The 15079-nt window shown below is 27.7% G+C and overlaps 1 protein-coding gene and 1 long non-coding RNA gene across 3 annotated transcripts in view; one reads left to right on the forward strand and one right to left on the reverse strand.

Moving 5' to 3' along the window:
- The window catches only part of LOC107447769 (uncharacterized), a 189943-nt gene that overhangs the window by 56311 nt on the left and 118553 nt on the right, over positions 1-15079 (forward strand). The gene's annotated exons all lie outside the window — the stretch shown is intronic.
- LOC107447768 (cysteine-rich venom protein AnHyalC) overlaps positions 11694-15079 on the reverse strand; it is a 163317-nt gene continuing 159931 nt past the window's right edge. For both annotated transcript variants that reach the window (XM_016062772.5, XM_016062770.4), the window contains exon 10: positions 11694-11802. The gene's annotated coding sequence lies outside the window, so the exon portion shown is untranslated. The remainder of the gene's footprint in view (positions 11803-15079) is intronic.

Genomic DNA, 15079 nt, shown 5'->3' on the forward strand with positions numbered 1-15079 from the left:
TAGTGCATGACATAAGCAAGCATTAGAATGCATTTATTTTATATTAAAAATTTTCAACAAATTTAAATATTTAATTATATTGCACTGAGAAGTTAATTACTTACTGTTCATTATTATATTTAAATCTAATTATATTGGAGTTGTTATCGGTCTAATCTTAGATGAAGGAACCAGCTTGAAACGATTTTAAAAGTTGGAGCAAACACCATAATAACAGGGCACTGTTGTCACCAAAACAAAAACGAGGCTTTTATGTCTGCAGAAAATAAAAGCATTAGCAAAAGCAAGCAATCTGATAATGAAAATAATTTTTAATTACCATTGAAAGTATTAATATTAAATGATATCAAGCATTATTGTTATTAAAATACTTGATTGCAAATTATTATTATTACAATTAATTTGAATGAAACACAATTGAAAGTAAAATGACCAATAATAGAAAAACTGAGCTTTATTACGTCAGATGTTGCCAAATATGTCGCACACAGTCAGCTAATGCATTCTTGTCAGCTAAAAGAAGTTTTAGAACATATTTGTCAACTTTTTCCTTTCCTTACTCACTGTACAAATACCTTTTCCACAATGCATGATATTCCAGTGTGGAAGTTATGATAAGAGTTGAGCAAAACGAATCACCTAAGTGATTCGAATCAATAGTATCAGCACTTTGGTGATTTGGATCACTGATTCGAATAACTTGTTGATTTGAATCACTGATTCGAATCACTTGTTAAGCTGTATCACTGATTCGAATAACTTGTTAATTTGAATCACTGATTCGAATCACTTGTTAAGTTGAATCACTGATTCGAACCACTTGTTAATTTGAATCACTGATTTGAATCAGCTAAAGGAAATTGATGAAAAAAAGATATAAATATGATTTATCTACAATGAAAATGGCTTTAAAATATTTTTTGTTTATTTAATTTTGACATAAATAAGGCTCAAAAATTTAAGATTAGCTTGAGAATTAAATTATAACCGTCGTTAAACAGCCGACTTACTTTATGGGTTTACGACAACTAATGTTCAACTCCGCAGCCTTGCAATTTTGAACCCAGTCCAGGAGACAAGAGAACTTCTAGATCAAGTAGTGGAGAAAATTTGCCTACGAGGCGGACTTTTTAATGGAACTAACCCGCATTTGCGTTACATGGAGAGTAAAACCAAGAAAACGTCTGGCAAGTTTTAAAAGTGGGTGCCTGTTTTTTTAGCTCTTGGAACATATCGACTGTTTTTTTTTCTATTTGTATATTTCTGAAGCGAATGGAATTTTTAATCAAGTAATATTTTAGTTTAACTTCGTATTAATAGTGTTCAACTTTTTAAAACAAAGTTCTAAAAATATGAAACATGTTCATCCTGCGATTCATATATATATATATTGATACTATTCCATTTTGGTGGGCCAAAAAAAAAAACCCATTGACTTAATGCCAATATAAGTAAATTATTTTCCTATGACCACAATTAGTTAAGCATCCATAGCACCAATAATAGCTTAGCAAGCCGCGTAGGCTTAGTTGTTAGAGCTGTCATCTCCCAATGAAGTGACCAAGGTGGGTTTGCGTTATTTTCTTCTCTAGGTAACGCAAATGCCCTGGACTACAATACCATAATAAACTCACAATGGATATAATGGTTGTAATTTGGTTTTTGATTTTGCTGTAAATGATTTGTCGTTGTACATGTTGTGAAAGTTTCTTGTAATAAATTACTGTTATTAGCTAAATGTAATTTATTATTAAATTTAATTTATTATTATAATTAATTTATTATTATATTTAATTTATTAGTATATTTAATTTATATTTATTAAAGATTGATAAATTCGTGAAATTTAACACTTAAGAATGCTTTCCAATGTTAAACTGCAGGATTATGTGAAGGAAAATTGGATATATACATTTGAAAACATGGTTTGATATTTAACTAAATGAATTCAACTTTCAACCTATATAAAAAAAACTTTGTGCAAAATTGTACCATTATTGTCGTGCTCTCAAAGGCACTGTTGTGTTAAACGTTGATCTAAATTATTGGTTTTCTTTTAGACCATTATTTCTTTTAAACTAGTTTAGATTATAATTTGAAACGTTGTTCAACCTTTCACGGTAAAATTAATGTGAAACTTTCTTTAGTCTTTAAGCTTTCTTCTATCTTTTATCTAAAATTTCGTTAACAGTTAAGCCTTGAATTTGGTTCGATGTCTCACTGAAAAATAGATTTAAAGAAAAACCTTGGATTTAGTTCAACGCTTAATTACGAACGTAATACCTATTACAACACCACGACATTGGTATAATTTCGCACCAAGTTTCTTATAGTATTGGTTGTAGCTAAGTTCGCACCAATTATTTGGTGTTGAACTTTACTTTTAACAGTGCAGTAAATTTTTTCATATGAAACTGATTTGATCATGAATTTTTAGATTAAATTAACTGGTTAGTGTGTTTAAACTATTTTCGAAGACTTTTTGTGATTGGAATTAAGTCATCACTTAAGCAGTCAATCCATTTTTACCAGAAAGTTAAAAATTAAAATCTATCTCAAATGATTGTTATTTTGATTGGAAGACATTTAATTGCAGTTAAGTCGAGGTTTTATTAAAGAAAAAAAATATATTGTAATTTGAGAATTATTGAAATTCTCCCCACAAAATTAAACAAATTGCATTTAAAAATCTGCTCATTATCGAAATTATCACAAGACACAAAAAAGATGGAGGCCTTTCCTCTCCTGAACGAACTCAATTGTCGAAAGCTTAATTTTGTAAATCTTTATTTCACAAATAAATTCTATTTATTTGTGAAAAAGAGGGCTCTCAAACTCGATTTGGAAATATTTTTCAACGCATGTAAAATACAAATCCGCCACCTAAACACAATGCTATTTATCAAAATTATGCCAATACAATTCTGCAACCTACAGTTTTTGATAGGTAGTTAAATAGTTGCAGTTTTTAGATTTTTGATCCTTGTCTTTATGTAATTAAAGTTAAAATACTTTCTTCGTGTCATCCAAATCAGTTTTCATCAGTTTAAACTATAGCAAAATGAGATTTTAAAAAACCTAAAAACTAAGAAATGTGTAGTTTTAAATTACTAACACAATTGCACAAAACGCATAATTTTATTGCCGTAAAGTTTTGAGAAAAAATTAATGAAAATTAATAAATAAAGCGACCCCTTTATTTTCTACCTTTATAAAAAGTATCATGCCGTCTAATAATGCTATAGAATCAAAATTTTGTAAAAAGTGCGAAAAATATCAAGAAAACAAATTTGAAATATTTACCTGAAATCCAAGATAGCGAGGCCTCTTACTAAAATCTTAAGATGTTTTATAGATAACTCTGGAAACTGTCTTTACATTTTCTCAAGACAAATTTAATTCACCTTCAAGCTGTTAAAATGTTTTAAATGTTTGCAAAAATTCTCAAGATATTTTAGAGGCAGAATTAAATCCTAAATTCGTCATTTTTTTATTTGAAGAAAAGGTTGATTAAAATGAAACACTGTATTAATTTATTCGTCATCAATTAAAGAATGAAATATGAATTCGCAAAATGTAAAAAAAAAATTGCGTAGAAAATGTTATTCAGTGTTTTTTTCTCAGATTTTTTCTATTTTATCCTGAGAGCAGGGCCTGATTACCGAAAAGGCACAGGAAGCAAGTGCTTCCCCTTTTAAATTCTAGCGGGGCCCCCAAATGACTGAAATTAAGGGCCCAATTTCTTATTTTTTGTAGCCAAAAAAATATTAATAATAAAAGAAATAAGAAAAAAAAATGACTCCAATAAAAACTCTCGAAAAGAAAAAAAATGGGATGCTTAATAAATGGGATGCTTTGTGTTGTTTTGCCGCTAGTAAAAAAATTGGCATAAAAAAAGAGACTCATCTTGCAAAGAACCTTTCGTATAACAACAAGTAATTTTATAATTTAATTTAGTGAAATGTTTAAATTTTGTCAACATATGTGCTAGCTACTCCCTCATGTTTTTGTTACTATATATAGTTGGCTACTATACATGTTGGACCCTTCTTTACGTGCTTTATAAAGCACGTAAAGAAGGGTCCAACATGATTGCATAGGATCTCTGTATTCCTTTCTAAGGTTCTAATAGTTTTCACATGGTTCTACCCTCTTTAAAATGTATTGTTTATGGGCGAAAAATATCAAAAGTTTCTTTTGCTCAGGTTAGGGGGGCCCCAAAATCCTATTATGCTTCCCCTATTTTCAGAGGTTAATCGGGCCCTGCCTGAGAGTATTCGTAATTGGCATAATTAGATTAAAATGTTTTTTTCAAAACAGGTGTAAATCCAAATGTATTATTGTTAAAAAATTCCATTTTTCTGCGCGTATTTCTCATAGACCCCATCATTTTAAGGATATCATACTTACTTTTTTCTAAGTTTTCAATTTTATAATAATTATTTTTAAATTTCTCATAGACCCCAGCACGTATTTCTCATAGACCCCATCATTTTAAAGATCTTGTACTTGCTTCTCGTACTAGTTTTCAATTTCATTATAATTATTTTTAAATTTTCTTGATTTATATGTGATCTCATATATAACTGATTGATTTATAAGTAATATAATAACGTTTTATTTTTGAAAATCAAAGATTCTTTTTAATAATTTCAAGGCTGCCTTGTATTCTACAAAAATAAGTTGTTGCAATATTCAATTTAATTAAGGAGATGAAAAAAGTTAACTCAAATACATGGGGACATTAATTATAATTTGCCTTTTGTGAGACAGATTATAATTTTATAGTATATATCAGCTGTGTCACTTAAATTTCGTTGTCACATTTGATTTCTCGTTTTTTTTTAATCAATTTCTATTTCTGTAATTATTTTTCTCTGAATTATTCATCTTTTTTTTTATTCCAAATCCATTTTCCATAAAAAAAAACATTCAGTCTTTTATCGGAACCTTTTTGTTTTAAATACTAAAATACTAAAAGATACAAATACTAAAAAACCTTTCTGCTTCGATGCAATCAATACTTTAGCATATGCTATTGAAAAGAATGAAAAATAATTATACAATAGGACATAAATAATTTAATTAATACAAAAGAATTAATTTCAATGTTGCACTTAGATTTATTAAATTTTTTGATGACCTTGACGTTTAAAACTTATTATTTCAAATTTTAAAAAATAAATATTTCACTGTGTCCACATTTTCGGAACACCTAATCAAAAAAATTTTTAAAAAAATCTGGAAATCCGTCTTTTTTGTTCCTTTGTTTCATCTGATAAACATGATTTCTCAACAATTGTGCTTTTTAATAATTTACTATATAGAAACTAACTAAATTTGGTTCCAAATTTGTAAGATTTTTCCCATAAAAGAAGTATTCAGCGCTTATCCTTTTTACTTATTTATTTATTTATTTTGCTGTCTGGACATTTTGCATCTCTGATAATCTGATTCTGGTAAATCGAAAGTTAAAATATTGTGAATTCTTTATTCAAATATATAACATAAATTTTCAATCCTTATTATTACTATTACTAATTTAAATTTTGTCTCCACCAAAATAATACTTTTAATTTCATGAGAAGATATTAGATGAAAACATTTCACTAATTTGTTGTATTTAAAGGTAATTTTTCTTTCTTCAACTTTTCCCAGTTTCGCTCACGTTATAGTCGAGTTGTTCTCAAGATAAATATTAATTTTCATAAATGATCATTATTATTATTTTGTTTCATGAAATTTGGTACATGATTAAATTTCCTGTATAATTTTTTTTAACAATATTTCATTCAAGAACTTTTTCCGCTAATAACACATTTGTATTATTTGTATTTGTATTATTTGTATTGTACATTATGTATTATTGAAAGGTATTATGCTGTCTAATAATAGTATATAATCAAAAATTTGTAAAGTGAAAAAAATATCAAGAAAACAGGCGTTAAAAATTAACCCAAGATGACGAAGGAAGAGGCACTAAAAATTTAATGCTAAATCATTAAAAATAAATTGGCGAAAGAATTTTAATGATATTTTATTAAATTTTAATTATAACTGTTACCTGCTTTATCACTAGACGTAATGAAAAATGTACAGATAAATACATCTTATAAGCACTTTTTACAAGTTGTTCCATAAAGACCACCCTTAATACGTATTTTAAGAAACCTTAACAAAAAAGAAAAGAGAATACATCTTCGTCCTTGTTTTAATTTTTTATAAGGATTTCAAAAAATACATATTAAGGGTGGTATCTAGAGACCACCCTGTATAGGGTGTAACCCATGAGTTAAATTCATGCAAGCCGAAATTGATAGAAAAGTTAAAAAATAAGAGTGAGCTTTTTTTTTTAAGCTACTTCAAAAATATTGGTTTGACAAATACCCACGAAATATGGTTATCAGAAGTTAATAATTTAAAATAGATATTGATTGCCACAAGCAAGGATCTGGTAAAAAGTTTCAAAAATAAAATAAGATCCTTTTATTTTGAAGCACTTTCAAAAGTATTGGATTTACTAAGATCCAGAAAATATGGTTATCAGGTGTGAATAAATTAAAAGAAATACTAGTTGTTGCGATTAATTGAAAAATCACAAAAATAAGAATGATAATTTTATTTTGAAGCACCTTACAAAATATTGGATTTACTAAGATCTAGAAAATATGATTATTAGATGATAATAAATTATAAGAAATATTAGTTGTTACGATTGATTGAAAAATCACAAAAATGAAGATGATTCTTTTATTTTGAAGCACCTAACAAAATATTATATTTACTAAGATCTAGAAAATATGATTATTAGATGATAATAAATTATAATAAATATTAGTTGTTACGATTGATTGAAAAATCACAAAAATAAAGATGATCCTTTTATTTTGAAGCACCTAACAAAATATTGGATTTACTAAGAGGCAGAAAATATGGCTATCAGATGGGAATAAATTAAATTATATATTAGGTTGTTACATTTAATTGAAAAATCATGAAAATAAAAATGATCCTTTTATTTTGAAGCACCTCACAAAATATTGGATTTGCTAATACCCGAAACATATGGTAATCAGATGAGAATAATTTTATAACTACGTTTTTGTTAAAAAAAAAGAGAATGATTTTTTTTATACGATTTTCCATAAAGAAATTCCTTTTTGAAAAGTCAGGGTTAAAGTTTGTAGCTAGACTAAACCTGTCCTTGATCAGTTATCTCAATAGCCTTTGTCAAATATTTAGATTATCCTATTTTTATCTTTGTTGTCATTTTCCTTCAACCCAATAGCAAAACTTATCAATGTTTCTATTAATATTATCAACGGACAATAAATTACGAATCCCATAAAATCACTTCAATAAAAAAAATCGTGAGTCGATTATTAATCATTATTATTTAAAAAAAAATATCGCTCCATTTTCACAAAAAAGAATAAAAAAATATCATTAACCTATCTGTTGACCGTTAGTAGTAAATAAAATTTCCAATATTCATGACTAAATAAAACTTATAACTCATTACCTCACTTATTCGACACTTAAAAATGTTTTTGTTATTTTTGAGATAATTGATGATTCAAATAGATAAAATACTTTTGTGTCTTTTGACAGAGCAATAAAATCATTGAGAAATATCTAATTGATCATTCTTTTCTTTATAAACCTGTTTGTCGTCGACAAGTTTTATGTAGGTACAAATAAGTCTCATTTAAAAATAATAATAATTTTAAATGTAGCAGGAAAGGATCATATAAATTTTGAAAGGTTTTCTTACTTTATTTACCATAATAAAACTTTATTCAAACTTATGAACATTTAAATAATATTTTGTAAAAAAATTCTTTAAAAAATTTTGCCTTATCAGTTTGTGGGTTTTTTGTGGTTGGGAATTTACGTGTATAATTAATTTGTGATTAATGTCTTGCGCCAACTAGAAGAATATATGTTCAGTCTCGGCTAAAACAGCCGTTAATGTCTGAATCATGTCCAAACTGCCTCTGTTCACCCGACGTCCCCACAACTTCAATTCAGCTTTGCAGCTACTTTGTCTGCCATCTTGAAACATTTTCCACTGAAAGCACAGATTTAGTTCATTAAGCAGGCTAAATATGTCACACAAGTAAGTCAGCTTTGCGACCCATACCTTGTCACTGAAAAGTGCTGGTAGTGGCTACTTCTTTTCTGAGAGAAGACATTGCGTAATTCAAATAATCTGAATAGCTAGTTTCCTCTATATAACCAGTGTTCCGGTAATCTGTTAAATTCTGGTGACATTTTAAGGCTTTTCAGATTTCCTTGTGAATGAGACAGAGTGTAGATTCACTCTCAGGTGCAACCTCCTAAATCCGCGTAGTTAAACTTGACAGCCATCAACGCAGCAAGTCCATTTATTGTCCTGATATGTAACCATCCAGTGACTGGAATAGTCCTGCTTACTCCTGTGGTGTTGGTTAGCAAAAATAGTGCACATAACAAACACTCATATAGATATCACACATAAATAAGTAGTATTGATGACATCTGTAGATTCATCAACCTGTGAAGTACTAATCTACTCTAACAATTGTGTCTCAATGTCTTAGATTTCTTTTCTCAATGCACCTAGTCGCAGTGCTAACCCACATCTGCTATCTCTTACACAGCAGCTTCTCCTACAGTAAATACCTATAGTGAATATGAATTCTTCACCAGTAGGGAATTGCTTTTTAGCATCAGCAATCTACCTCCCCTGTAAATCTCTCGTCTTTGGAAAATCCGAGAAAAATACACCACAGTAAATGAAATGGAAATAATTTAATATTCTTTGCGCGGCCCGGTACGGATCGCATAAGGTCTGTTCGTGGAATCACGGACTGGGGGTTGGGGTCCACTGCTCTAAATGACAATGTTTTTGACTAGCATCTAACATTTGCTTAATGTATTCAACTAGACCTTGTCTTAGCAGAAGACTATATTTTTATTTAAACTTTATCAGAAATAATTCTGCATATGGATTCTAACGAATTCAAATTTTAAAGCGGAAATATGCATTAAGTAAATCAAAAATTCTTATTATCTTTAAAAATAAAACGCTTGTGACTAATTAAGAGGATCTAGCTGTTGCAAATTATAGTAAATCTCATAGACCTTAAAACAATCTCTTCCAAAAATAATAATTACGCTAAATCAGAAGTAACGATGCGCTTACAAATACTTTTTCATATTACGTGAGTAAGATTAAATACATAATAATAATGATATAGGACGTTTACTCTTACCTTCTACTTAAGTTTTGCCAGAAATGTGAAAATTCTTTAGAATCCATAAATTCTAAGATTCTTAACAAGGGTTTGATTAATAAAAGGAACATATAGAAGAATAATTAATAATATCGATCTTAAACAATCATCAATCAACGCTTCATATTTTTTCTCTTCATACTTCTAAAATTCTAATTTTTCGTTGACTAACTGATCCGTTGCCTGAGGCGTTGTGGGCGTAAAAAATGGTCAACTTACGAGTTCAATATGTAGAATGAATTTTCAAAGGATTCGGAGCTTTCTGCTATTTTTAAACTAACTTTGATTTACACTTTCAGAAGAACATTTTTTGGTTTATTCTTTTTCTTATAACATTATAATTAATAATATATAAGAAATATTATAAAGTTTTTTACTGCTCATACATTTTATTGTTTTGCATGAATTTCTGTAATAAACATAAATGCATATTGCTGCTCTTTTTTAATTGCGATTTTTCTCATAGTTATATTTGTGTTTAGAATTTCATCAAGCCTTTTTTAAAAATTAGAATAATAAAAAGTGTTGTAGTAACTTTTGATTAAAAAGTTAACTAGTCGCAACCCATTAGGTTTTTTAATTGCTTTTTCTTCTGAATCATTATTTCTTCTGAGGTTAGGGCTCCTTTGATGTTAATTAGAATAAGTTAAAATTTTTGCTGCAGAATATGATATAATGAATTATTTAAAAATTTCTTATAAATGTTGTCTTATTTAAATTTAAAAGAATCCTGACAATTACATTAAATAAGAACTTAGGAGATGTTTTTTTTAAAAAATGAAGTTGTCAAAATTACAATTTAAACCACAGCTTTTAGTCATTTGATTTAAATCGTTGACACTTATTTAAATTTCTTATTTTATGAAAAATTTATTTCAAAACACTAATAATTTTTTTAAAAGTTTCAATTTCATGGTACACAACACTTTTCAATTAACTTCTGAAAAATGTTACTCCAGTGGCCTGTGATTTTACTTTTATCTTCCTTATTTTATGTTAATTCATTTCATTGAATTTAGAATATTAAAAACAACAAATTTGGTTTCTATGTTTTTTTTAAATTAACGAGACAGACAGATATCAATCTGAATAAAATTCCGAAAAAGAAATAAAATAAAATCAGCAATCAGAAAATATAAAGAAAAATTTGCAATAATAATCAATTATTTATAACTCCTGAGTTTAATTCCTTTTTTAAAATCAAATAATCTTTTAACGATTTACTAATTTACAAACAACTACTGGTTTAAAAGTTTTGGTGTATATTATTAGCATTAGCATTTAAGAACACTTAAAGTTACGATGTAGTTCAGCCTTGTTCTAGAATATCAGAATCGATTAAACTTTTTTGTCACATAACGAACTTAAAACTCAGTGACGGACTTAAACTTGGAATGAGCCCCCAACGCCTTAGGAATAGAAATAGTCCTACTTTCAACTATACGCGTTGTCAGTTCATTTTAATTTGCCAGACGATAATTCTACTTATAGTTTGCAAATAAGTCAATAGTTCTTTCAGCAATTAATTCAGACAGTTATCAAATGTAACTTTTTCGTAAAATTGCTTTACTCTAAGAATAAAGAAGTTTTTGCTCACTACTGCAAGTTGATACTTTAAAATATTTTCATGCTGACAAACTATTTATGAAATAAATTCACTGTAAAGTCTAATAAAGTGTGTCCTATTTAATAAAGAATTGAATTGAATGCAACTTTACAATAATAACCACAATCATTTTAAAGAAATGATTCGAACCCGTCTAATACACCACAACTCAAAAACATAACGAGTGTACAGTTTAAAATGTAATAAATCATCAGTATTTCTTATAAAGAATTTTCGTCTGATTTATATTTTGGAATCGTCTGATAGTAAATGTGTAAGAAAAGCTGAAATTATCGTGGTTGGAAATAAGTAACAGTTAATAATTAATTAACATCTATTTCACACCAAAATTTTATAGTTCTAAGATTTAAAGCACATATAATTAAAAATAAATTTGTTTTCTTTTAAATAATTTTAAATTAAAATTATTTTATGTTTTGAGGGATAAAACATTGATAGAAGTGTTTCTGCTGTAATAATCATTCTTTTATTATCTTCTAAATAACCTGATTATTAACATTCTCATTTTCTCGTATTTACCATGCATCTAACTTTTTTTGTAAAAAAAAAGGAAAAATAAATTAAAAATATTGTTTAAAAAAAGTTAAATACTAGTTTTTTTTTAGAAAAGTTAGTTATAATTAGATTATAAAAATGCAACTCTTAAAAATCAGGAACATCAATAAAAATTTGCTGTAACAGAATTTTTTATTATATAAAATATATATATGTAGTATGTGAATGTGGAAATGTAATAACTAGAACTGAAAAATGTGCGTGGTTTGACAATAAAGAAATGAATAAATAACTGTACCATGAATTAAATAATATTTTATTTTTGAGATTTAAATATAAATAACATTATTCCCGAATTCCTCCACTAATGATAGATTGGACCAGAGTTGAATGATATGAGATCTGTAAAAAGAAAGAAGAAAAAAAAGCATTTAGCATCATACATTTTAAAACATTTAGAAAAAAAAACATTTAACTTGTAACTGAATAAAAATTTTTTTTTGCAGTTATTAATTTTTTTGATGTTTATTTAAGTCATTCATTGCACAAATCAATCAACTCCATTTTTTGAAATATCTTAAATTTAAGTGCTCTTGGTTCAGTCATAGCATTTTATATTTATAATGAATTTCCTAAGTAATAAAAATTAAAATCTCCAAACGGCAAAAATTTTTCAATAAAAATTTATATTATTTATAATAGAAATTTTTATTATAATAGAAATTTTTTTTTTGGAGTTGGAAGGTATAAAACAGCGGTTGTAGGAAGAAAAAAAAAGAAAAAAAGAAAAAAAAGGGTTAATAGCAACGCCTCCTATAACTGAAAGCCTCCTATAACTGAAAGCCTCCACACGGTTTCTTATAGGTAGTCTAATCAGACCACTATGAAGGATATCCACTTTCCGAACGAGTCATTTAATACAAAATCTAGTTAAAATAAGAAAGTGGTAGCAAGTATATGACTAAAAGTTTGTTTTATTTATGAATATTATTGGTTTGCCTTATTCACTTGTCAACCACTACAGATTCAATTCTCAAATATATATGATAAATTTCTCTCAATTACTTTTATAAAAGATTTTGGGTTCATGCGCACACCTGGTTCATTTTTTAAATAGTCTGCGCGGACTACTTATAGAAGACCGTGTGGAGGCTTTTTGATGTAGGAGGTGATGGTATGGTCCCCTCTTACAGATATACAGGCCTTGCAGCTAGATTTTATACTTGAAATTAGGCAGTTTATCATTTCTTGTGGCAATTGTCCTGAATTGTCCAGTGGCAATTTCATACCTTCCGACTCCAACGAGTACGCACGATCTTGCGTGTGTATTACAATTGTTGAATAGTTATTTGTTTTATATTGTATCGATGTATGTACATATCAAATTTCATTAATATCGGTCCAGTTGTTCTAGAGCTAATCGACCAAGTCTGCAAATTCTCTTAATTTCTAACACCAGTGCTCTTCTGAAATAAATTATTTATTTTTTAATGGCTTAAACAATTTTTCAGGTAGTGATGTTAATACTTATTGCCTGAGAAATTTGATTTGAATGCATATAATTAGGAGTGGATAAAGTATCTTTAAATTAACTAATTAACATAAAAAAAATCCAAAAAGTGGATTTAATCGATTTGTCAAATGAAGCATTTAAAAGTAAAAAAATAAATTACTTCACCTCATGCCATAATTAGCATTTACACAACATCTACTTGATCATTCATTGACATTAATCAGATAATAAAATCGAGTTAAGTTTGTAATAATAGGAAGCGTTGAAACTCTCTCTTAATTTCAATATTACATTTGTTCCTTATTTGTGCCGTTAGTCATCAATATTATTTTTATTAAAACGAAAGCGATGATAACTCTAAGATTTGCTTATCGCATGGAATTTGAATTTCGAAAGAAAAATAAATATTTTTTTTTATTCATTACTGAGTCTGTTGCTCTTTTAAAGGATTAAATTCATTCCTGTGTTCATAGCCCATAACAACTCCGCTGATACCAAAATGTAATCATATTTCTTACTTCTCAAGGTCATTATAAATTTAGATAGAGAAACGTTATTTCCTGCTTCCTTTTGGTTGTTTGAAGGCACAAAGCAATTAACTAGCATTTAACCTCGGAAACACGGTTGAAATAATCATACCTAACATTATCATAGCTGTAGCAATTGTCATCTTAAAGTAGAAGGATTTTATATAGTGATACTTAGAAATCAGATTTGATCTGATTTTAATGTGCAAGGTCGTGATTAACACTTATATTTTACTGCCTGTATTTGTTTTGATTCATATTTTTATTTGGTTTACATTCAGAGAAAAATTTTTTATCTTACTATCTTGAAACTTAAACTTATAAGTTAGTTTGAATATTACAGTTATTAACAAAAAGACAAAAATCGCTAATCATAATACGCATTTCATATCTAAAAAAGCCTTTTTTTCTTAGGAAAGAAGTATTAACGTGTGAACCTCTCATTTTTACAAGAAAATATATTTCTTTAAGCCACATTCAGAGGTTATTCAAGAATAGCGCGGTTATTTACTGAAAATATCATGCCTATTTAATATGTTTCTTACCATAATGCACTGTAAACAGTTTATTTTAGAAATGCAATTTAATTTTGTCTTCGAACATCATCAAATCTTATTACTTCTTGTTTAGTTTTAAAGGTTTTTGGAAATCCTCTCCTGACTCAAATTTTTTTTCTTGTTCCTAACAGTGAAAAATTTTGTAAAGGAACACAATAGAGTTTAGTGCATCATCCATAAAATCCATTTTACAATAAAATCCATTTTTACCGTAATTTTAACAGTAATATTTATTTAATTAGAGACATTCAGCGATTATTACTGTAAAATTATTGCATATCAGATCTTTCATTCCGTAACATGATCTGATAAAAATGGATTTTACGGTAAAAAGTACCGGTACTTCGAGTGCCGCTACCATTTGCCGTAATTTGATCCAAATTTTTTTGCAGTGTATCCTTATTTAATTCAAAGAAATATTTCTCTGAAAAATTAGAATCATTGCCTACTTTAGCTTGCAGATGGGTACTTAATTCCAATTGTGCAAAATTGAGCAAAAATGTGTCAAATTAGCTCCAAAACAAATATAGTCGAATTTGAAAAAATCATGCATTCATTATTAAGTATAGGGACAGCTCAAATCTGTCTTCATTTACACGGGAAAAAAAAGTTCTGGCAAGATTACAGTACATAATGAAAATGATATTTCTGATAAAAAAAAAACCGTAATTCTGGTAAATAAAATAAAAATATGCAGCATTTATAACATTCATTTGGTAATTTTTCAGTTCATATGATAACGGTTAACAGGAAATTTTGGTTTTCAAAATTATAGATCTTGTTTCCAAGCATTTAGTAAAAAATATAAAACGAAAAAATAAATTTAACCAAATAAATAGTTTTTATTCCAAGCAAATTTTACCACACCGTTTAATTTTACCAACATGCTTCGGTAAAAATTACCTTGCTTTTCTGTGTAAGTCAGAAACTCGATTAATATATTCTGGTACATTTTGATTACACATTTTTTCACTGTATAGAAAAATTTTGATTACCGATCTGAATAATTTGAATATTTGTTTGTTATAATTTAATCAAGTTTGAGGATGACGAGTAATTTTATCAAGATGTGCCGTTTTTGA

This window comes from Parasteatoda tepidariorum, chromosome 12 (genome assembly GCF_982258835.1).
Source record: "Parasteatoda tepidariorum strain Cologne lab strain chromosome 12, Ptep-v5.0, whole genome shotgun sequence".
Taxonomy (NCBI): Eukaryota; Metazoa; Arthropoda; class Arachnida; order Araneae; family Theridiidae; genus Parasteatoda; species Parasteatoda tepidariorum.